At 42.8% G+C, this 24,294-nt stretch overlaps 1 protein-coding gene across 2 annotated transcripts in view; it reads left to right on the top strand.

The window, feature by feature from the left end:
* Positions 1-24,294, top strand: part of LOC126284679 (PR domain zinc finger protein 1) — a 262,573-nt gene that overhangs the window by 221,385 nt on the left and 16,894 nt on the right. The gene's annotated exons all lie outside the window — the stretch shown is intronic.

The following is a 24,294-nucleotide window of genomic DNA, read 5'->3' as shown; positions in this document are numbered from 1 at the left end:
GAGTAGTGATTGTTTCCTGGTCCAAAAAATGGTTCAAATGGCTCTGAGCATTATAGGACTTAACATCTGAGGTCATCAGTCCCTAAGAACTTAGAACCACTTAAACCTAACTAACCTAAGGACATAACACACATCGATGCCCTAGGCAGGATTCGAACCTGTGACCGTAGCGGCCGCACGGTTCCAGACTGAAGCGCCTAGAACCGCTCGATCACAACGGCCGGCGAATAACTTTATGCCTCCGTACAGCCGCAAATTTCTCGTATCTTATCTTCGTCGTCTTTACGGGAGATGTATGTTGGCTACAGAAGACTCCTTCTGCCGTTTCCCTGGATTTCCGCAATAGTGTTCCTTGAAAAGAACGTCGCTTTTCGTTTCTAAATACATAACTTATCTGGTATAGGATGGGCAGGAATCTGCAGTTGTTTACTGGTGATCCTGTGGTGCACAGGGAGGTGTCGAAGCTGAGTGGCTGTAGGAGAACGCAGAATTTCTGTTTGGTGTGATGAATGGCAGCTAGTTCTAAATGTAGAAAAATGTAAGTTAATGCGGATGAGTAGGAAAAACAAACTTGTGATGTTCGGATGCAGCATTGATAGTGTCCTGCTTGACACAGTCACGTCGTTTAAATACGTGGATACAAGTTTGCAGCCGGCCACGGTAGCCGAGCGGTTCTAGGCGCTTCAGTCCGGGACCACGCGGCTGCTGCCTTCGCAGGTTCGAATCCTGCCTCGGACATGGGTGTGTGTGATATCCTTAGGTTAGGTTTAAGTAGTTCTAAGTCTAGGGGACTGATGACCTCAGCTGTTAAGTCCCATAGTGCTTAGAGCCATTTGAACAATATAAGTTTGCAAAGCGATATGAAATGGAACGAACATGTGACTATTGTGAGGGGTTGGGGCGAATGGTCGACTTCGGTTTATTGGGAAAGGAGACCGCAAATAGGACGCTAGTGCGACCTGTTCTTGACTACTGCTCGAGTGTTTGGAATCCGTACCAGGTAGGATATGCTTCGGGAACTCAAATGGGAATCACTGAAGGGAAGATGCATAACTTTGTGGGTCCTTTCTTTTACTCTTATTGTAGATGAGGAGTCACCTGCGCTTTTTTCCAACCACGTGGGATTTTGCGTTGGGGCTGGACGATAGATTGGTGATAAACACAACCATCAAGGTGGAAGCGGTGTTGCACGGTATGGGCGCAATGTCTCCTGAGGGTCCATATTTTTTTGATCCGTTGAAGAGGGGCAGTAGCCTCTTCAGTATTTGCAGGGGCAACAGTCTGGATGATTGACTGATCTGGCCTTGTAACGCTAACCAAAACGGCCTAGCTGTGCTGGTACTGCGAACGGCTGAAAGCAAGGGGAAACTACAGCCGTAATTTTTACCGAGGGCATGCAGCTTTACTGTATGCATAGAGAGCCGCATCAAACCAGTCTCAGGACTGAAGACGACGACAACAACAACAACATTATAGTCTGAGTAAACCAGACGTATTCGCGCAACGTGAACGGTTTGATCATGAAACTTTGCTAATCCACGGCAGATGTCTTGAAGCGGAAATTCACAGTCGATAGCGCGTAGGCCAAACCCGTTGTACCAGCTGTGTGATGTTAGCTGAGCGAGACTAATTGTATCGTCCACTGTGCGCAGAGCGGGTGTACAGCTTGCGAGCTAAACGATAGTGTGGATGTGCAAGTGAGCTCGAAGGAAAAGGTGTGGTTTGACACCATAGACATTTCGTTTGGCAGCCGGTGCCCTGACCCCCAATCTCGGCCGCGCCGACGGAAAAAAAAAAACACAACAACAAATGTGCGTAGCGGCGGCACGTGCCGGCCGGTCCGGGGGGCCGAGCCTCCCCCCCTCGGCGCGAGCGCGCGCGGTTCGCGAGCGGTACTCGGTGCTCCGCCCCGGCAGATCGAACCCCGCGCCCTGGCGCTGACGTCAGCGTCACGTGACCGCCGGAGAGTGCCGCTCCGCTGCCGCGCCGCGCCGTCCTAGACCTAGACCTAGAGTAACTCGGCACGCGCCAGACAGCCCGCCGCCCCCCGCCCCCCGCACGCCCGCCCCCGGCCACACGGGTCCTCCTCCTGCCCCACTCCCGGCGGCGGCGGCAGCGGCGGCGGCGGCAGCAGCGGCCAGAATCCGGCGCGCGCTCTTCGCACTCTCTCGTGCGTCCAGTCCGGCTTCGCACCCCGCCGGGCCCTGCGCAGACCGGAGCTGACACGGCCGCCTCTCCGCTGGCCTCTGGTCACGTAAGGAGCGATGACTCTGGCGTCCGCCTGCTACGCTGCGCGCTTACGCCCTTTAGCGCCTGCACGACGAAACACGCCTCCCTATTCTCGTTATACTCCCGAACATACCTCTACCCCATCCCGGTGCCCTGCCCGTCCTGTCAAGCAGTGCACTTCCGGCCGCGCATGCAAAGGTTTCCCGCGCGCTTGATTTGTAAAGGGACGCTGGCCGTCCTAGCCGTAGGGCGCCTGCGCGCTCCCGACCTAGCCCTTCAGTTAACTGAACGTGCCTTCGCCGCGTCCCTTTCCGTCCCTTCCGCTCGACCCCTCCTACTTTGCTAAACCCCTTAGCACCAACCCACCTACCACCCCGTACATCCGACATTCTACCGCCTGTTTTTCTTTTATATAAATGCTGTCTGCGCGAAAACAGAGCTATCAATTTACCAATTAGCACGTGGCGGCGCGAATAAGTGACAGAGTGCCGCGCTCCTGTAATGCTAATTGGCCTAACTAACTCCCCGACCGATGACTGCAGTAAAAAATTGACTCGAATAGCACTGCCGATCAGTCGTGGTGAATAATACTTCAAGTGTGTCACTCTTTTACACCTATTAACTGTAAGCCGAGACATCTAACAGGTTGCAAATTGCATCTCAGTGTCTACGCTGAAGCTAAATAATAGCTGCATGATGACGCTACAATAGTTCATAATTACACAGATTACTTCCAACGCTTTTCTCCTTCATCTGTCTGTTTATCAATTAGTTAATATAACTTATCGTTCCCAACAGCTTTTACTAAACTACATTTGCTAAATAATACCACGTACGTTATCAAAGGTACGTATAATGCATGCTATTCTCTTTTGTCCTGTTGTAAATTAAGGTACCATGTACAAATTCTACGAAATTTTTTTTTCAATCATAATTGTGCTTCCATATTTTCAGAGCAGCCTTCGACATTGCGGTACACCAAGCTTAAGTTTGCGAATCTGTTGTTCCATTTTTGAAAAGAAATACGTGTTTTTTATCAGAATGTTTTCAGCTTACCTGATGGCGAATTTTAGTTACGAAATTTATGCAAGGCTGTTAGTGAATTTCAGTTATTAATCATATGCAGGCCCTATGGCATTTCAGCTCAGTATTAGCCCTTCCAATTTTTCTGTTATTCATTTGTAAATTTATGATGTAACATCTTTCCAGGATAAAATGTGTGCAAAAAAAATCCCTATTTTTATACGTTAGACCATGTTAAGGACGCAACAGGTATTGTGGTAACTGAAATATTGCCATATACTCTCTGTATATTGTATGCTTCTATTGATTTTACGTGTTGTCACACAGTGATTGCGAAGAATATCTCTCTTTCGTTTGTATCCTAGCGAGCGGCTCGCACGCGGGAAGGGGGGGGGGGGGGTTAAATATGGAGAAAACCCAAGACGTTGAGGTGGAAGCAGGGAAAAAAGAAAGGAAAGAATGAAAGTTCCCCTTCTGTTCTTGCTCTTTTTTTTTTGTGCAGGGGGACGGTGTGTGGAAGGAAATTTTACTTAGCTGCTTTCAAACCACATGATCAACCCTCTTAATCCATCGGTATTTTAGCAAGCCGCAGGGAAAGGTACACACAGCACAACGCAAATTTATTACATTTATTTATTATCCAATTTTTTGTTTTTCCAGACAAGTGTGTTTCTACGTTTAGAATTGCGTTTCATAGCATTTTGACAGATTATGGAGATCTGTTGTGTGCCCTAGTCACGAGCCCGTCACATACACTAAAACCGGCACCCATAATTATCTTAGGATCGTTGGCTTACCCTAGTAGAGTGTCAGAATGGATGTGGAGAGGGATAGAAGGGGTGGTGGGTGATGGTAGGGAAATGCTGTTTGCCACAGCACACATGGGGAACTGTCTTAATGTTTACGTCAATTACATGTGCTGCGAAGGCTTTTTCACAATGAAAGCCTATTCCTTCATTTCTGGGGACATTTCAGTGCCGTCGCTGTATGAGGTTGAGATTGCCTGAGATGTGCTGTAGTAACTCTATACAAATGAGTGTGTATTTGATAGTACAGTAAAATGGCCATGATTTACTCATAAGTGAAGCGTACAGGGGTGAGTTGGTGTTAGATGTCGGTCGACTTATTTTATTGGCAAATACAGTCACTTCCATCTGTTGACCAGTTTCGACCAACACAACTCCTCTTCAGTACTCATACAACAAGCAGCGTGCTATGACATCCTGTGCATGACCAAGTCAGGTGTTGTCATAGTCCATTTTCCATTACCCTCTCCAAAAATTTCTTAACACACTTTTACCTGGCATCAAAACGAACTGGAGTAATCTTTTGTTCTTCCAAATGTCCAATATTTTGGAAGCGGTAGGAATGAAAGCTTGTATTATCGAATGCAGTATTCATTTATTTGACTGTCCTGTGTCATATACCTGTGTCATATACCCTACTAACATGCTTGCGAACAGATTAATTACGTGACTACTAACGAACCTTGCTTCACATATCGAATACCTCTTCCATCAGTATCACCGAAACACACGGTCTGATTTTCCTAGTATGTTGACTCAGCCCATCCACAAAACAACAAAAATTTCTTCGCTGCTGGTGTCCATTCCAGGAAGAAGATAGCAAGCAGTCAATGAGAGATCCAACGCCTTGTTTTCCTAGGAATATCCTGGGAATTTGTCTCCAAAATTTACACAGCTGTTGTTTATGCCAGTGAGGCTAAGAGTTAAATTTTGTCGAGAAATTTATCATAGGCTGGGACGGAACACTTTTGTACTTATATCTAAAACCTCCAGACTGGAACACATTTGAAATGATAGAATACGGTAAATTAAGAAGAAAAAGACACTATTCTCGATGCCACAGAGGGCAAATTACTAATTTGGGATGGCTACCTCCAACGAATAGATTTCCAAGTAGAATGCGTTAATGGACACCATCTGAGTGAAGGAAACGAAGAAGTCCATCTATGAGATGGATGGAAGATGCCCATCACGCAATGAATGCGAGGGTGCTTCAGGGAGGAAATTTTTTTATTTTTTATTTTTTTATTTTTTTTTTTTTTTAATTGGCCTTTGGGGGCATGGCCATACAGCCACCCCAATAGTGGATTGTCAGCTATGAATGTAAGGACAACACAACAGCCTTTCCCAATCAGAGTAAATCTCTGATCCAGCCAGGAACCGAACTCAGGCCCCTTAGATTAGGAATCAGACGCCCTAATCACACAGCTTACAGGGCTGCATGCAGGAAGGGGATTGTACAGGCAAGAGACTGTGGAAGTTGAGAAGCGGAAGTCAATGACCATTGTTCAAATGGCGTACGTACGGGATGTTAAAAAAGATACCGACAGACTTGGGGGGTTGAAGAGGATGTCGTGAGGAACCAACTGAGGATAGGAACCCATATCTGGAAATGTCATCTGACGACCCTATAGGGCATCGAAGTTATAGGCGCCAGCGCCTGCTCCTAGGCCACCCCTTTGGCATCAAACATAACTTTATACACTGACGGACCATAGGCGGAACGTCTCACAATGTTGTTTTTTGTTTAGTGATTGCGGCTCTCCTATCCTCAATTTGTCCATCATGGCACACTCCACAACCCTTCGAGCTTTGTCGGTAATGTTTTGTAACACCCTGTGTGAAGTACAGTAAATTGTTGAGAAGACCTTTTCACTTGACTTCGCTGGCACACACAACATCGCACCTGCAGCGTATGTAGACCTACAAAACAATTGGCTCTGAGCACTATGGGACTTAACATCTATGGTCATCAGGCACCTAGAACTACTTAAACCTAACTAACCTAAGGACATCACACAACACCCAGTCATCGCGAGGCAGAGGAAATCCCTGACCCCGCCGTGAATCGAACCCGGGAGACATACAAAAGAATGTATAATTAATTCATGAGTACATAATGATGCCACTGTACTGCCATAACGTATCTTGCCCAACTAAATATCGCTGAACGTAACTGAAGCAGCAAATGTTGTTCCTTATAAAATTATTATTGCTCTTTCTGTAGCTGGCATTTCCAAATGATAGAGTTCACGTAAAATAAGACATTGTAATACAGATAGGTTGACCTTAATGAATGTACTGATACATGTAATTTATGGAAGATTAGGAGTAAGAGAGTGCCATTTTCCTTAAAAGGACGAATAAATTGACAAATAAATAAGTGATCATCAGGGTAAAAGTACTGGCTGGTAATAATTACTCATAGAGACTAGCACAGCATCTCGTCGACGTCTCCATTGGTCATACTGAACAAATTGTGTAAGTGACAGTTACTAACAAAATTAACATTTGACCTTTCCTGTCTACGTCTCGTTCCTAATCCAATAGACATGGAAAACTTTTTACGTCTTTGATGAAGTCACAGTGCCATATTTTCACCTGTGGCTTAAATTGGAAGTAGTTTTTTTTCAGCTTAAATCGGTTTCGCATTAACGCACTAGAATATCTACAAAGTTTCGCTGCCACACGATAACTACAGGCCACATTGGTACTCTGTGAATAGCTGAACTTAAATTATAACCACCTGGTGTTATTAGCTCGCTGGTTTCGACATCCTTGTGGTCAGTAAGTATGATACTATAGCAGGCTGTAGGCTACCGCGTTCTTTCGAGCTCTAAACGGGTGAACATAGACATTGATTGGTGGGGGGGGGGGGGGGGGGGTTGTAACATGAAATCTTTTGCTGACACGTTCAGGAAAAGAAAAGTGAGGCTTTCGCTTTCGAAGAAAGACAAAAAGGAGGGATCGTTGGAAGAGGGATTTGGGGGGGAGGGGGGGGCGCTAAGTGAGAGGAGTGGAGGCACAGCTTTCAGAAATAGAACGCAGAGTTGGCGTGCCCTCAAAGTGGAATGCGGCTCGCAGAGGCGAGCTGCGGCAGAAGCGGGCTTATAGCTGGTGCAGCGGTGGGAATATAACCTAGTCCCAAGGCCGGAACAGCGCTAGCCGCGCGAAACCCAGAGACCAGAATAGCGCGGCGCGCTGCACAGCGCAGCGACTACCCGGAAACTGCGCGTCCCAGCGCGACCGCCGATTATCACCTTCTCGTCCCCAAGTTGCCACCACCTGCATTGCTGGTTAAGGCTGCGATAGGCACCTAGCTAAGAGTTCGATAGCCAAGCGCATTTATTCGAAATTTCCCGTGCCTTATTGCATCCTTTTGTCGTTGTTCATCAGCATCAAAATCTGCACCTACACGTGGATATAAACTCCACAAGCCCCTGCATAGTATTTGGTAGGCGGTTCTTCGTCAATAAAGGCCACTATTATCTCAATTCAGTTCTCGTATGTCGCAAGGGGAAATATGCCTCTCGATAATCTCTGTACGAAAGCTATGGGACCTTTAAGTAAAAAAGAGATTATTCTCCACAGAAGATTCTCAGAACATTTCCTGAGAAAGTTCTAAATTTCGTATGATTAAAAATTCGAAGCATATTCTCTGACGAGGCAGTTCTTACTCACTACTTCCTCTCCTTGAGATCGTGTGTGTCGTCTGCCACGTCCGGCGCAGAAGACACGCGTAATCTCACATTTCAATAACCTCGCTCAAACAGATAAACTATTCGATGTACGAATACGGAGATGGCAGAGTTCCACTACGTTTCGATTAATTTTTGATGTTCAAAAATGGTTCAAATGGCTCTGAGCACAATGCGACTTAACTTCTGAGGTCATCACTCGCCTAGAACTTGGAACTAATTAAACCTAACTAACCTCAGGACATCACACACATCCATGCCCGAGGCAGGACTCGAACCTGCGACCGTAGCGGTCGCTCGGTTCCAGACTGTAGCGCCTAGAACCGCACGGCCGCTCCGGCCGGCAATTTTTGATGTCTCGGGAACACTTTTACTACTGAAGTTAGATGAACTCATTATGCCAACAAAATCTCAAAAATACATTTTCGTCTTCTTCAAACCGGAACTCTGTCGGAGTTTTAGAAAACGAGATAATTTTGTTTAATTATGACGCATAATGATGCACTTGCACGTCAGGTACTTAGGCGGTCGCCATGCGGTTTCGTTACGAGAAACAGATAGCTAGGTTTGTAATAAAACAGTTATTGATTTTTCTGATCCGCTAATTATTTCTAACATAACAAAATCTAACATTTATGCCATAAGAAAACATGATGATGAACATCTGAAAATGTCTATGACGCAGTTGTTGAGTGTAATTTGTCTCTTCGTTCATCGGGGTGGAAACATGGATCTACACCGAGTGAGGTGGCGCAGTGGTTAGCACACTGGACTCGCATAAGGTAGGACGACGGTTCAATCCCGCGTCCGGTCATCCTGATTTAGGTTTTCCGTGATTTCCCTAAATCGCTCCAGGCAAATGTCGGGATGGTTCCTCTGAAAGGGCATTTCCCATTCAAATTCCCCAAGAATCTCTGTTCCACTTTTGTATGGGCGATAGCGGCCTGTTACGATCTTAGCAACGACAAACGCTGTCCACACTTCGAAATAGTAATTCCTTCTAGGTAAGGCTCGCAAACACTCTAGCAGCATTCAACAAGAGACCGCGATTGAGTCTTGCGTGCATGTACCTTTCCTCCTAACGATTTCAAATATTCGTTCAATATTACGTCACTCACTCCTATGGATTTCACCTAGAAGTACATAATTAGTAACTTAGAATCATATTAACCGATTCTTTTTTCCTGCCTATACTCATCGAAACACGGAAAATTATCCAAATGATTCGGTTTTTCTTCTTCTGATATTTGGCGAGAACACTTAATTGACATTCCGCCAATGATTTATGTGAAACTTCCTGGCAGATTAAAACTGTGTGTCCGACCGAGACTCGAACTCGGGACCTTTGCCTAGAATCCCTAGCTTAATATTCATGACAATACAGCTCCCTTCCCTTTCCTGATAAAACGACTTCAGAAAACGTTCTTCTTCGCAGCTCAAAGTAAGGCTGTTGGAAAATTATTTCACAGCGAAAAGAGTTTTCTCCAAGAAAAGGATGTATTCCATGCACGCCAGCCACTTTAATGGGGATAAGAATACCCTTCACAGCTGTTCTGAAATTAGCCGTATATATCACGTCCCGCTAAGTTTCAAATGCAGCGAGGTCCCAATAACGGTCCGAGGAGTTACTACCTGTAGCATTTAAATTACACGCCTGGAGACCGGTGTGGCGCGAACTCGACTCCAGCAACTTCTTGTGTGTGACTATAAACACTCCAGATGGCGCACAGTGTTTTGCAAACGAAAACCGCTCTGCAGTTTATCACACTGCGTGTTGATTGTGTAATACGTGGCTGCAGGAACACATCGTAGAAGCTACGCCACTAATTAAATAATCTAAGCGCCAGAAGGAAGCCAGCGCATACATCGTCATTTGTGTCAAAGCAAGCAGATTGTGGCAAAACACTTACCAGAGGGGAAAAAAATTAAAATACAGCCGTTTCGCTCTGATGTGTTGACTGTTTTACACTTTATGACAGAAAAAAAGACGCACCACGAAGAAATTATCCGAACGGGACGGAAATCGGTGGATGTGAAACAGGCGAGGAAATGATTACGATTTCAGAAAAACTGGATTATTTATTCAATGAAAAGAGCTTCACGTGCTGATCAAGTCAATAACGTGTTAGTGCACCTCTGGCCCTTATGCATCCAGTTATTCGACTTGGCTTTGATTGACTGAGCTGTTCAATGTCCTCCTGATGCATATCGTGCCAAATTCTGTCCAACTGGCGCGTTAGATCGTCAAAATACCGAATGGCAGGCGGGCCATGCCCAAGATGCGCCAAACGTTCTCAGTTACAGAGAGATCCGGCGACCTTACTGGCCAAGGTGGATTTGGCAAACACGAAATGAAACAGTAGAAACTATCGCCGTGTGCGGACGGGCATTATCTTGCGGAACGGTAAAATCAGGACCCCTTGCCACGAATGGCAATAAAACGGGGAGCAGAATTTAGTCGACGTACCGCTTTGCTCTAAGGGGGCCGTGGACGACAACCAAAGGGGTGGTACTATGAAATAGCACTCCAGACCATAACTCCAGGTTATCGGGCCGTATGGCGGGCGACAGATTAGTATCCTATCGCCGTCCAGGGCGTCTCCAAACATATTTCTGCTGGTCATCGGGCCTCAGCTCGAAGCGGAACTGAAGACAATTCTACTACATTCAATGAGATTCCAGGCCGACGCATCGTACAGCACAGTGGGATACCAACCAGACTGTCGCCTGCCATACGGCTCGACAGCCACGAGTGACGATCTAGGGTGCCATTCCTTTTCGCAGTAGGATCCCTTTGGTTGTATCGCAGCCTTACAGCACAGCAGTACAACGATGACATTCCACCCTTCGTTTTGTTGCCCTTCACGGCAATCCTCCTGGGCTTACATTTCAGCAAGACAATGCCTCGCCCGCGCACAGCGAGAGGTTCTGCTGCTTCTTATCGTGCTTAGCGGACCTGCTACCTCGGCCAACTTGGTCGCCGGATCTCTCCCCGGCTGAGGACGTATGGAGCAGGGCCCTCGAACCATCTTGGAATTTTTACCATCTAGCGCGCAAGTTGGATATAATTGGTCACTATATGCCTCAGGACGATACCCTATAGCTCTATCAATCAATGCATAGGTTGATCAACGTCTTACTGATTCGCTCAATTTTTGAAGCTCTTTCTCTTAAATAACCCACCCAATTTTTCTGATATCGTAATCATCTGTTTTCCTGCACATGTACATTACATCTGCCGACTTCCATCTTATTCGAAAAATTGCTTCCTGCTCTTTTTAAGAATGTGTTTTGTGCAATCTACGCAAGTTTATTAGTGATCTGGAATCGGTAAGTTTATCTGTGAGTCAGCGGTTCCGGATTTAACATTGTTACAATGTAACTGATCAGCTTATCAGCTAAATAGCCACCAACTGTGTAAGACGTCCATTTCGCTCTTAAAATGTTGAATTACATTGTAGCAATGATATAGTCCGCTAATCGGAAACCGACGATACGTGAAATAACACGTCGAATCCAAATGACAGATTTTTTTTAAAACAAAAATATCTTACGCAATGGTTTAGCTTTACCTTGTGACGAAAGTTATTTTTTTTTCGAATATTACAACAGCAAAGGAACATGTTGCAAAAAAAAAAAAAAAATCATGGCGAATTTGAATCTCGAATCAGAGCCGAATACTCATCATGGAACTAGTGTTTTCTTTTTCACTGTTGCACTGACCAGCTATTAGTTATCATACAGGGAGTCAGTAATCGATAATGGCGTTACTTGCACCTTCTGCGGTTTCTTTCGGTTTTCCTTGCGCGAGTTCACTTTCGCGGTTGCGGCAAGCCTTGGCAACCAGTTCATCCATTTGCTCCCTCACGAGCGCTTTGCCAGACCTGTGGTGACCCTCCCACCTCCTCCTCGCCCTTCCCCACCCTACGTGCTGTGAAGTCGTGACTTGGGCTGACTTAACCTGCAGATAAGCAAAGAACTGCTCTCTCTCTCTCTCTCTCTCTCTCTCTCTCTCTCTGTACAGTTTCGACAGTCTTCTCTCATGGCGTAGTTCAGTTGCCTTTGTGGTGCGGCATATGCTGTCTGTGTGGGGGGGGGATATGAGTTTAAGAGGAGGATCTGGTCGAGAGGTACGGAAAATGGCTGGACTTCATAATTTTTTTCGTTGTTTTTATCCAAATGGGGATTTTATCATGTCATTATACATACATTCGTGTATGAAAAAAAGAATTATGTCATAACAAATCATAAATGGCGGGTGCAGCCTCGCGACACATCCTGGATTGGGCAACGCACTATATAGACGCGTGGCTGTTTCTAAAATCGAAAATTCTTAAAGCAGAATGAACTAAGTAGGGGGGGGGGGGGAGAACCACGATGGGGTTGTGAAAAATACCTCGGAAAGAATGGCAGTTATCTGAAAAAACGTCAATTTCTTGGCATGTTTTTCTAAGTTCAGGTGTTCAAAAAATACTTGAAATTCGAATAAAATAAGCTCCCGTTAAAGGCCCCCTAAATTTAATTACCCTTCATTTTAAGAAAATCAAATGGAACAGAGATACGTGCGTTTTAAGTTACACATGCTCTGGTTCTGAATCTGGAGCTTCACTTTTTCAATCCGAGCTCTTTTAACAAATTGAGATATTCCTTGTTCCTGTCAGACCACGAATTTTGTGCTGTTCGTCCCTATGACGATTCCTAATACATTCATGGTCTTCAAAATAGATGATAATCTTCGCTGAATATACCTGCAGCTATATATGCTACTATTTCAATTGTTATTGCCCTACAATGAAGATGTTTCGGTACAAAAATGTTAAATGAATGTGCAGGTTCACTGAATATTACCACGAAGCGTAAAACAGATAAGGATGAAAGAAAATTTAATTTGTAATTGTTTAAATATAAACAATCTTCTATAAAAGATCAGCAATTAAGAATGTATATTTGCAATGAGTACTGGATTTTTGTGTGCGGTGAGCAATTAGAAATAAGAAGAGGTGCATTTTTCACAAAAATAGCAATTATGCAGCACATATGTGCAGATATTTCTACTGATGACTGAGGACAGTGTACTGAACAACCTTACATCAGAATTTACTTCATTAACAGGCTAATAATTATAGCTATTAAGAGTCTCATGTTTATAGTTGGGTTCGTATATGTAGCAAGAGCAAGCCACTAATTTTTATTTCCCCCTGTGTAGTAGGCAACGTGTTGAAGCGTGGACGCAAAACCTTCTGTCTATACTGACAAGCGTAGTTCAGTTAATTGTGCAGTTACAGAGGCGCAGATATCACGTCGTAAAGTTTATGACGTGTTTCTGGGAAGACTTCGACACAGAGAAAAAATAGCCAACACACTGAAGAGTGCATATATTAAGGTACCACATACAAAAATACCTTCACTAATACTCATTACGCCCTGTATGTCTGACCTGCCTAGTCTGTGATGCGCGTGCATGGCAGCAGCGGCCTGAAAAGAAGGAACCAATGACTTAGGAGCACAACGGCAACGGTATAAAGCAGTGCTTTCCGTGTTCAGAACTACAGCGCTCTCACGGCACAACGATTGGTGGTTTTTGTTGCAGGCTATAAGCAAATTTTAAAGTGTAAACTGCATGGTGTGGTTTCCAGACAAGGATCAAACAGTCTGATATGTGTTAATAACGAAGTACATAGTATTGTGCATCTACGAGCGAATAATGTGAAATAAGTTTTTAATAGTTCTAGACCTAACGCAAGACACCCTGTGGACTCTCCAGTTTGACTATCCTAAAAGACTTCAGCACTAGCATTATGATTTATTAGCACAAAGGCAATACACAATTTGAAGTATGGTGCTCCCATTGGTAAATAAAGACCACGTTTAAAACGAGGACTTTATAAACTATTTTGCTCTGGCTAGTGCAGAGTGAATACCTTTTTACCTTCGTGGACCACCGCTTTCTTATCTGTTGTTTCCCATAACTCAAAGAACGACAGCCGCCGGTAATTTAGCGTTGAAAGTGGGCCCATTAATCACGGGAGCTGGGAACATATTTCAGATTACGCGGTAGCTATCGTAGGAACCCGAATTCGCGATTTTCAGCACATTTGGTCTGACTAATTGCTTGTTCGTCCCGTTTACAAACCCAGTGCCAACTGTTATTACTTTTTTTTTACCAGTCGTCTCACCCAATTTCCGCTGTCGATGGCACACCCCGTAGCGCCCAGGAGGAATCACGAATCTGTTTCCAAACACTCGATGCGAATGTATTTCGGCTGTAATATTTCCATGCTACGAAATATTAAAACTAATGTGGACACACCCAAAAATTTTTCACAAACAGTTCAAGTTACCAAAATAATGTTCTCGGCAAATGATAGTACGGCAGGAGCAAATATTTTGTTGAATGGCGGATACTTTTAAACTTTCATTTATCGAAGAATTAAACCACCTGTGGTTTTTAAACAGCACGATCTATTTTTTAAGGGCATGCATGCACGCATGAAAAAACGAGTACAGTGCAATATGGTAGTATACGAGTATGTTCACAGTGGAACTTTTTTCACAAACTAGCAGGGAAAATTGCTTCTAAATGTAAAACCGAGCCAGGTGGCGTAGCGCAATTCCACGAATATTTCCATGAAAACATAGCGTAATGGCGCACCCTCACATTCAGAACAAAAATTTCCGACTACTATCAGACAAATTCCACAGTGAGCATCCACATCTTGTATTTACATATTCGTATTCTCGCTTCCCACAGTTTATCTACCAAATACATTGTTGGACGAGATAGGCTCGAACTAAGAGAAACCACTAAAGAAAGAGTTCTTGTAAGCCGCAACTATGACTGGTACGGGATAGGGATGGCGGTTATAGCCTTTAACTTGACTGTTAAAATCGCTCAAAATAACCGATTTCTGAAATAACCGAGTTTCGATTTATTGCTGTTCTTTTCAGTAATAAGTGTAGACATCGAACCATGACTGAAAAATTCCAAGACTTCCTCAGACTTTTACATTAAGCTTTGAAATATAATGCAGATAAAAGAAAAAAATTAGCCCGTCCACCGTTTGCTGTTTTTCTCGAAAAGTAGTAATGGGCTGAACACTACGAAAAATCACCAATGTCCTCTTATTGATTCTAATTTTTTGAAACTCCGCTCAAACAACATGTTGTATTTGAGGATAATACCACTGTTTGAGCATTACCAAAAGTCAGTGCTGAAGTGTGAAAACTCGGAGCACTCTAATTTTTTTTGCGTTCAATTGTCAGTTTCCAAGGGCTATAAGCAGATAAAGGCGTATGCACGCAATCAGCCACTGTCTATTTCTATCATAAAGTATGTACGAGTTGTTAAGTTTTTTATTTATCACTGTTGCCATAACATCCTTCTCCTTTCATTATTGCGCAGAAATGGTAGACACACAATACCGTAACCTTTAATTTAAAATTGGTAGCGTTCTTTTTGTTTAATTAATTCAAATGAAAAATTCTTTTAAAGAAAGTTTTATTTCAAAACCAAAGATTTTAGCACCGCTGTTATGGTAAATTGATATATAGATTTTTATCCGATTATTAGTAAAAAAGAAAGAAAACTGTTATAGCCAAGGCCAAACAAATACCGAAAATGATTGGTTTTTCAGAATTAAAATACCAGTACAGGTTTTAACCGGTCGCTTTTTTTCAGACCTACTACAAGATCCTTAGAATTTCTCAGTTCAGCCACGAGAAACAGCCGAAAAAAATTCAAAGATATTTTCGGATCAAGAACAAACTACAATCTCCTTTTTTTACTTCTTTCATAACATGGGGATGGAAGGCAATAGATGCAATTTCGCTTCGAGCAGCGGTTCCTTACAACAGCGTCGGCTGAAGTTAAAAGGCGTTCTACGGAAACTTTGATCCCAAGCTCATTTAGTCAAGAGAGTTGATATTGGCGCAATAGCGCAGAAGAAAGAAAATATAAATGCTAATTTGACCGGCAGCCGTTTCGAGTCACTCTAGTGCGCAATGATTCCCATTCATAAGAAGAGAACAGATATTTTCTCATTACAATGCTGCTGCTACCGATAGCTTCCGGAGCCTCTCAAGTCGGATAGATACACATGGTTTTACACTGGTAGCAACCTGTCTGAAAATGAGGTAAACTGGTTAAGAGTAAACTATTGTCAACCCTCGTAATGCCCTCGAATTACTAACGAAGATGATTAAATACAAACTTGTACAGTACACATATAGCGGAATTAGTGCAAGTTATCCGTGCAGTGGTTCCTCAGAGTGATTTACTGTTGAGTTACTAGCAACGCGCTGAGCTCTTTCTGCATTTACCGAGGAGACAAGGCGCTGGTTTTGTCTGTGTATCTGAAATTTACTGCCGACCTACGCCGACAGAGTAATGCGCTGACTGCTCGCTTCTAAGACAGGGAAGTAAGCCAGACGCGTTTTGAATGTAAGCCTTGCAAGAGTGTGCCTCTTCACTATATCACTGCTGCATCTGCCTGGCTTTTCATTCACTGTGACCATCGGGAAGGCTTCGAGTTACGATACATCACATTCCATAATTCTGTAACCTGCGCTTCGGTAGCAAAATGTAGCGACTAAAAAAAAAATTAAATCAATGCTACGACTGAACATTTGCGACTAGTTGAAACTGAATGTCGGTTTGGGGCTGATAATTCATCGACAAACGTCTAGTACAGAAGATACTGCGGTCAACATCAATGGTTTCCAGTCGATATTATAGTTGATTAGATAATCTCACATCAAATTACACGCGGTGAACTTCGTTATGAGAGGAAAGGGCTGTGACTGTGCCCAAATCATGGAGCGGATGTTCTCCATTTCGCTGGTTACCAGTACATCGATTGGCAGATGGAAGACGTTTCCACATTTCAGTAGATAAATGACAGACTGATTCTTCATTCCAGCCTCCCTCTTCTAAGGCTCTGATTTATGTTGATGGAAATAAGAGGTCGATGTTGCGTGATTGTTGAGCGAAACAAGATGAGATTACTTCTCGCCAAATAAGGAATTAATGTCTCGATAAGTTGTTTCCCACAGCTGTTAAATAATTAAATCAAAATATGTTAAAAAGAGTAATATATTTTAGTATCAATTTCGATGGTAAATTATCCTTGTTAGATAGGGAAAACGCCTTCTCACATCCTTATGCGTAAACAACAGTGACGTCATAAATGCCACGTCAAATTAGTTATGTCAGATGTGCTTCAAACGTGTTTATCCTCAATAAGAGCATTTGTGACCAAATGCATGTTCAGATTATTTCATGGAAGTTAATACTTCCTGTTTCACTGCGAATTTAAAGTTAGCCCAGGCATGAACTCACTCGAAGTGCGTTTAGTTATAAATGATTTTAGTGGAGATGAAAATGTTTAATACATATTTTATCTTACAGTTAATTCAGTACATAATAACGGTTTCCGACATCAGTAAGAGATGATATAATGATTTCCGTTCCTGAAAATCATTTACTATTTTCGTAGCAATATAAAGTGACTCTTCTTTGCCGCTGTTTGTTTTCTCAACAAAACTTCTAATGTTTTTTCTCAGAGTTCTTGCTTACTTTGACGTCATTATTGGTGAAATATGTGCAATAAGCTGGGAAAGAGCTTTTCCCAATGTACGTGGAGTGTTTAAATTCGCCTCACAAAGCTAACTGTTACAGTAATAAGATAACAAACATGTAAATGAATCTGTTTTACTCGTCCATATAATCAACTAGGTGATATGCTTAGAATGTGCAACGGTAATGTACACGCGAAACGGTCGGTATTCACTGGTCACATTGCGCACTAAATATCTCTTCTTTCACCGACGATCCGCATCCGTTACTACTATTACAATTGCATTTACCGTTTGACATCGTTACCACAGTAGGTACTTGGTTGCAAATGCAATAGCTGCCACAATCACATTAATTAAATATCGATCTTTCGCCCAGCAAATAAAGGAAATAATCTCCTTGTTTCCGTTGTATGTTATTCTAGCACGGAAATCGTCTGTGTGAACATACGCAAATTCAACCCATTATCTGTCCAACAGGGAAACGTCTAACTCACTCAAAGAACGAGAAGTTTCCCGCACCGTGCTTTCTAGGACAGCGCAATGGTAATCAAGAAAATGCTGATGGCAGAACCAGAAAAAATATACAAATGCCACTAACAGTGTTGTGTTACGTACAATTTTTAAAATGTGTGGTGCAATAACGTACGAAACGAATAGATTCTATACAGACTAGGTCCGGAAAGAGCGTTACGGAAAAATGGAGCTAGAAGGACTTAATCTGGCAACGGAGGAAACAGTGAGTGGAAACAATAGTAGTGCATCACAAAGACTACAACTGGGGCACAGATTATTCAATACTCTGTGTACAGGAAACACACGGAGATGAAAAATCGGCGAATACTGAAAAGAAACAAAACGCGGTGTAAAAGCACACTAAACACATTATATCGATGGCTGTAAGCAAGCAAATACCAAAAAAAAAAGAAGAGAAATATGATCTTCAGAATTGCTAATCGTGAACAAGTGCCGAATGATTAAATCAGAAGAAGAGGTTTGAAAAATTTTGCTTAAAATCCCACTACTACATTTATTTCTGTTTTTCATTTATTTTTCCGACTAGTTTCGATCGTTGTATAGGAGCGCTAAATTTAACGTGTGTCATGTGTGCGTGTCCGACACACCTTGTTCAGCATCATTTCTGAAAAGTTCATCCTGAGACAGGTATCAGTTTATTCTGGACTGAGCCCATAGAGTTCTGACGCAACCGATAGCAAAAATTATTGCAAACACTGACGAGCTTCCATTAAAAATACGTGTTTCTGCTTGCAGCTTAGATATTACTGACGGCCACAGAACGCTTTGGGACGTGTTAAACAGGGCAAGTCACAGAAACTATTCATACTAGACATCTTTCTACTTGTTAAATAAATGTTAATTTGCGCATACAGTAATAATGTCCTCTGGTGACATACCACGCATCGTTACAGCATTGTTAGTGATCAGTACATATGTAATATTTTTAATGGCACAAATTCCGCGACGTGTTGATATCTGGTCTTCAACGAGTAGTTAGAGTGAAAGAGAAGATCTCTCTTATCTTTCCGCATCGGGTCCAGAGCTACGTGCTGCGATAGCGCAAAAACCTAATTGCGCAGAAGTTGACTTAATACTCTTAGTTGGGATTTCATACCGTTTACAGGAGGAGCACAATTATAGCATCGGTCTGACCGTACGAATTAAAATTTTCACCCTTAAACCACGACCTACAAATGGCGGATTGGTTCTTTCACAGCACAATTTCCTCACATCCAACTGAGTTACTGTTCGTGTTTGCTTGACATTGAGTGAAAATAAGAGACGGGGGGAGGGCGGTCTGGTGAGGAAGGGTGGAGAGAGGAGAGATAAGCCTTTGATATGGATACCAAGCACGTATTCCAACCCAGGTTTTCGCTTTTCACAAACATTATTTAAGGCAGCGGATGACAAGAAAAAGGAAGACGAATACATTGTGTTAAAACGAGGAGTGCTTCTGGGTAGCCTAGCAGTTAAATATTCGCTGTGGACTATTTTCGATGCCCATTTCAGCAGTCAGTTTTAATTCAGTACATACGTCCGATATCCGCGTGTTCCTAATTTGCTTCTAAGCGATCACACCATCTCTAAAGTAATCATCAGAAGTCTCTATTAACAGTGGTGTTGGTCTGTGATTTGGCGAGCACGAAAATAAACCACTAGAGATAATAATTAAAGAAGTTCGTTGAAGGTTGACAAACACATCCTACTGCGTAATATACGACCATGAATTATTTTTCCCCGTTCTAAAACTACTTTTGCGTTTATACCCGCGTGTCTGTAGCGTATCAAAACTTCGCCGTCCGAACAGAACGCCGAAGCCGTTTGATACAGTCGCGAAGGTTTTACTAGATCGCACTATGGAATACCACGATGACGTAGTCCTCACAGCAAAATAATATCCTTTATTTGACAGTGGAAAATCTTTCCCTCTCTTCTCTTCCTTTTTCTCTCTCCGTTGGTTCCACTTCTTCAAACACAGCACGTCTCAAGTATAAAACTGACACGGTGCTAATCGTCTCAGAATTCTCCAGTGAAACGAGCAACGGATATGTCATTTAAACGTTTTCTGTGTCATCTAATAGTCAGCATCTGAGAAACTTCATTCCACGCATGGTATTCGAACTTCTCGTTGTAAAACAGTCGACTTTGCCAAATCTGCAGATTCATCAAACGGCTGTACAGTTCTTTTGGATCTCAGAACTTTTGAAATCGGTTGAACATGTCTATCATGTAGTTCCGTCCCTCCTTGATGTTGGAACTGAAGTTCTCGTTACCTGGAAAAGACGAAACACTCCAATGAATAACATACCTATACAAACGGTACCTGTACTTCCCAACACAGAGTTTTCTGAGGCGCTGCCCATATGACAATTACAGTCCTTTATCAGAAATATTGCACACAACAGTGGCGTGCTCCCGTTAATTCCACTAACGCCATTTCACGGAAGCACATACATGCAATCCACGTGCATTTAAAAGGACACAATTACACCAGTATCGCAGCACCTGATCTTTTTACCCTGTAGTCGTGCTAAAACACTGGTAATCGTTTCTAGCGATACCTGACGGTACCAGCTAACATGTACCTGTCATGTTCAGAGTCATTTTGGGCAGCACCTCACGAGTTTAAAAGCCACTGGATTAACTAGTTTTGCTATCCACACATGACAGTAAACGCACTCAAACGCAGTTTACATTCAACAGGTTTGGAGCTTAGCTGCAACTCAAATTTTACCCAACCGACTGCCCTACAAAATATTAGCAAAGACATTTGTTTCTCACTGTAGTCCATGAAACAAAAAGTTTCACATCGTCTTCACGGCCACCCTTGCAAGATGGCTTTATACACAGTATGGTTTCGACAAACTCGTTCGAGACAGATGTTTAAGATTATTAACATGACAGTAGGAAAAAAGAAAAATGAAGGAAACGGTTATTATAATCTTCAAAATCAGGGCAATGAAAGTGAAGATAGTCTGACTGAGATGGTGTAGCGGATCACGTACAGGGCAGGAACAGATTATATTTGCTACTTTTCTTGTTATGAGAGACCATAAAATTAAGAATATACCAGAATTGGTTAATAGGCAAAAAAGGGAAGCAGAGTATAGCGCAAAGACAAACGAATTCGACTAGATAAATAAAGTAGCAGAGTGACGAACGTTGCCAGATGACTGCAAAAGAAATCCCTCGGCTACTTTTTGTAAAGTAGATCAATACCGGAAGTCAATTACAAACAAATCTCAGCAAAGAGCAATAAGATAACGAACCAACTTCTTGTTCTTCAAGGATAAGCATGTTAAGTGAAATTTTCAGTAGGCTTCATAATTACTCTAAGAAATCGACGGATGTATCTTTTGTTAAAATAGTTTCTAAGAATAAGAGCAGAGAAATGGAAGTTCGCTAGCTACAGAACGAAATAAACCTGGAAGAAGTGCTGAATTTGAGTACGTTATTGTCACTGTGAAATTTCTTACTCGGTTTATAAACAGTCTTACTCTACATATGCTGAGTCCGATTTACAAATATAAAGAATGACATACACTTCCTTCCTCCTGTCCTTTATACATACATAACAACAGGCCATAAGGGAAAGAACTTTCCTCACAGCAGTAGTTCATCTTGAGGCATATTCTCGGTAAAATATTGTGACGAGAAATATTCCATCCAGAGGGCTAGGTTTCAGTTGTTAGCTCCACAATTTCGTTCTGAAGCAGACTGAATACCTTGCTTAATATCTGCTCTTTGCAAAATGAGTCCTACCAAAGAACGTCGCTCTACGTCTCGTACCCGTATCGCCTCTGTATATGCACAACTCTAAAGTGGATCATGGAACCTACAATTAAGAGTTCACGAAGCATGCGATAAAGCACTCGCACAGACTGCGTACGGAATAACCGCCAAAGTTACGAGAGTGGGGTTTCCCATAGCGTCTAGAGCGTATTAAATGGGGAAATAGAGGAACGTAAATGTGGTGAGAGGACGTACAAAACCTAATTTCTTGTTTTTGTACCCGTCGGAAAAATTTTGCCCGAAAACCGGCGCTCCAGAGCACAGGTAATCAAATTCGTGCTGGAAATTTTTTAGATTTCCCATTCAGGGAAACATCGGTACAGACGTAATTATCACAATAATTCTGCAAAATCCTACTACGATTCTCTAGCGCACAATCCGATTAAAACTTCAACCACGTCTGGACGGATTGGAGAGTATATCATTTGTAATAGTAAGCTTTCGGTCGCCATTAATCAGCGTTGTTACTCATTTGATTATGCTAGGAGTAAAGTAAACACGGCATCTATCGTCTCAGCAGAAGAGATCAAGGGCCAGGCTGAACCTATTGAACATAAAACTGGGAGAAATTTGCGTGAAATATAAATAATTCACAAACAAATGGGTTCTTTTAATTGCCAATTACGTTTGGAAACTACACAGATTTTTTTTATCTTGTCGAACACCGGTATAATAATAACTGGTGCAAACAATTTCAATCGGCAAACTCCTGCTTCGATTCTGTGGCGCACCGCCAGATTAAAATTTTAGACAAATCTGAGCTTTCGCTACCCGCTAATTAGTGGTATTAGTCTGACCTACGCTAGGAGTAAAGAAAACACACAGCGTCTGTTGTCGTGAAATGAGCGTAGGAGAAGTCAAGACGTAACCAAAAAACATCGAATGTTTGTGTGAAATGTGAACCTTCGGCAAAAAGCTGACGTTTTTAAGCAGGCCCAAGTCATATCTGGCACGTGAAGTTTGCTTCCCTGGAACAACATTAGAAAAATGATGATCTCGCAGAGGCGAGTCTGCAAAACAGAACATCACAGGTATCAATGAAGCTGGTGAAACACGTCAAATTTAAGGAAACGTACGTTAGTAAATGAAAGCACTTTATACGTACCGACAAATACAAAAGTTACCTTAATTCGATGAATAAACAAACATCGTTTATGAAATGGTCACAGAAAAAAAATAGAAGTTAACAGACGTAAGAGCCTGCTACAGCAAATGAGATTACAAGTTCTTTCACCATAGCAGATAGACGCTAAATTTTCCCTTCCACGCCTACGTGAAGAATTGTAGCAGGTGTCAACCAACGTTTCTTCTTTGGTATTATGTTGGTGCTGTTCCGTTTTGAACACTTCCCCCGACGTCGATACAGTATCAAAGAAAACAAAAAAAGAATATAATTCTCTCGCCTCTGTAGGTAACGTGTCTGGTTATTCTTACCTCTTCACTTACTTTATATTTAGACAGCATAGTGTCAGCAACAATAATATCAATACTCTCCTACGTTGCATCCTGCCCAAATCTTCCTTTGTCCCTTCTTTGGTCCACAACTCATAGAGCCCGAACAACAATCTCCTCGGATAGACGCATCTGTCCCGCTGTCGGGCGAGAGTACTACCGGCATATCGTAGAAGCTCACGTTAGACTTAACGTAAAGGCAGAACCGAGATGTAAGATGTTACTACGGGAATGGCGGTCCAAAAATAGAAACTGTAATTTCTTCCGCCATTCTCCGCTTCGATTAGAAACTGGGGCTAAAATTTCAATCCCAGTAAACTACAAAATACAAACATGGTAAAGCCAAATAACGATAAGCACAACAATTAGATTTTTGTCGGTTGGTAATTGATTCGCGAGTTCACATGCTGCAATTTCCGAAAATTTATTTCATATTAGACGTAAATTACACTACTTTAACCAGGGCGAGTGTTTTCGCAAACTAGTTCAATACCAGCTACGGACGCAGGTGGGAGGACACTCATAAGCTAAGTCAGTCTTAGCAACCAAGAAAGCCTCCGCCGGAAATGCGGCTACCACCCTGTAACCTGTGCTGAATGAGACCCCGCAGTGAAAACTGACAGCTACCCGCGACAGCCCAGACTGATTTGCTCCTGCATATATTTCGCCAGACCCGCTCCCTGGTGTGCTCGCCCGAATGCGACGCCGGGGGAACTGTCTAGTTGGCGCCAATCCGGGAAGCCACCCGACTGGTGCAGACGCAGACCCATCTGTCGGCGACTTCTGGAACCTCAACGCTAACTCTGCACCGGCGCACGACGGCAGCGCTTTAATATTAAGCGTCGGCCTGAGAAATGAAAATTGGAGGGAAAAACGAAGTGCATACTTAAGAGAGTTACGGCTTCGTAATAATTTTCGATCCGGCATAAATCCTGCAAACATTTCTGAAATTCATTTTCAGCAGTTCTGTATTATTGACCTCGCCTGTACTGTTCGTTATGTTCATTACAATTTATAAATACGGTATCCCACATTATTGTCAATGAAGAATACAACTATTAGTTTTCGGCAAGTCCTAATCAAATCATGAAGCAGCGTTCACTGCGTATCAAGTAGATAGAAAATTTGTCGAAGAGGTGTCAAATCGAAAGGCTTGCACCAAGCTGGGAGCAACACAACAATATCATCAACGATAGATAGTC

Source organism: Schistocerca gregaria, chromosome 8, assembly GCF_023897955.1.
Source record: "Schistocerca gregaria isolate iqSchGreg1 chromosome 8, iqSchGreg1.2, whole genome shotgun sequence".
Taxonomy (NCBI): domain Eukaryota; kingdom Metazoa; phylum Arthropoda; class Insecta; order Orthoptera; family Acrididae; genus Schistocerca; species Schistocerca gregaria.
This window is presented reverse-complemented; position numbering and strand designations above follow the sequence as displayed.